The following is a 1776-nucleotide window of genomic DNA, read 5'->3' as shown; positions in this document are numbered from 1 at the left end:
AAAAAAAAAAAAAAAAAAACCAAGAAAAAGGACCAGATGAAATAACCTCCACAACCTTTCTAATTCTAATATCCTATGGAATAACAGATAATTCAAATAAAATAATTAATATTCTTTCTCAATAACTCATTGAGAAAATTTCAAGCTCAAACATTTGGAGTAGTCCAAAACAAGATTTCCCCCCCATCTCCTTGAAAAGGAAAGGCCATGTTTTTATTTTGAATATTTTAAACCCATAGGAAAAAACCAAAAGTACAATGAACACCCATATACCTGTCCCTTAAGATTCAACAACTATTAAGATTTTGTAACATCATTTATTTTTCTCTATACCCACATACCCACTTTTCTTTTTTTGCTAAACAACTTGAAAATAACTTGGAGATATCATCAGTTGCATCTCATTATTTAACTAGATATTATTATTAGACTTAAACACATTTAGCATTAGTTCAATAACCATGTAATATATAGGGCATATTCCAGTTTTCCCAATTGTTGCCAAATGTCTAAAAGTTTTAAGCTCTTTTTAACTAGGATCCAATCAAAATTCAATAATTTCATTTGGTTATGTCTCTAACTTAGTATCAGTGCCTTCACCCAACCCCTAATCTCAAATTCCTTGACTTTTTGAAGAATCCAGGACAGCTAAATCATAAGATATCCCAAATTCTAGATTTTTTTTTTTTTTTTAAGAGACAGAGTCTCTGTCAACCAGGCTGCAGTGCAGCGCAGGATTATAGCTCATTGTACCTCCAACTTCTGGAATAAAGCAATCATCCTGCCTCAGCCTCCAGAGTAGCTGGAACTACAGGCATGAGCCACCATACCTGGCCTACTGTATACTACTTATTGTATCACATGAGGAGGCACACAATGTCAGTCTGTCTCATTACTGATGATCCTGAGCTTGAAGTGGTTAAGGCAGTGTATCCTTATTAACATCAGCAACGTAGCCAGCCAGGTGTGGTGGCTCATGCCTGTAATCCAAGAACTTTGGGAGGCTGAGGCGGGCAGATCACTTGATGTCAGAAGTTCAAGACCAGCCTGGCCAACATGGCAAAGCCCTGCCTCTACTAAAAATACAAAAATTAGCTGGGTGTGGTGGCACAGGCCTGTAATTCCAGCTACTCTGGAGGCTGAGGCACAAGAATCGCTTGAACCCAGGGGGCAGAGGTTGCAGTGAACTGAGATTGCACCACTGCACTCCAGCCTGGGTGACAGAGCAAGACTCTGTCTCTAAAAAAATAAAAAAATCAGCACTGTATCAACATTCCAGCAGTTTTACATCTTTGCCAATACTTGATCTTTTCATTGTTCTTAATTTTAGCCATTCTAGGTAGGTTCAGTGGAGTCCCACTGTGGCTTAATATGCATTTCTTTGATAACATATGAGGAGGTGCATCTTTCCCTATGCTTGTAAGGCTATTCTTTTAGCTTCTCTTGTGAAGTTTATTCAAATCTTTAGCCCTTTTAAAAGATCTAGGTTGTCAGGCCAGGCACAGTGGCTCACACCTATAATCCCAGCACTTTGGAAGGCCGAGGCAGGTGGATCACGAGCTCAGGAGATTGAGACCATACTGGCTAACAAGGTAAAACTCTGTCTCTACTAAAAATACAAAAAATTAGCCGGGCGTGGTGGCACAAGCAGGTAATTCCAGCTACTTGGGAGGCTGAAACAGGAGAATCACTTGAACCCAGGAGGCAGAGGTTGTAGTGAGCCAAGATCATGCCACACGGTACTCTAGCCTGGACAACAAAGCGAGGCTCTGTCTT

This window comes from Cebus imitator, unplaced genomic scaffold (genome assembly GCF_001604975.1).
Source record: "Cebus imitator isolate Cc_AM_T3 unplaced genomic scaffold, Cebus_imitator-1.0 Scaffold521, whole genome shotgun sequence".
In the NCBI taxonomy this organism is placed as follows: Eukaryota; Metazoa; Chordata; class Mammalia; order Primates; family Cebidae; genus Cebus; species Cebus imitator.
Note: the sequence above shows the minus strand (reverse complement) of the source record.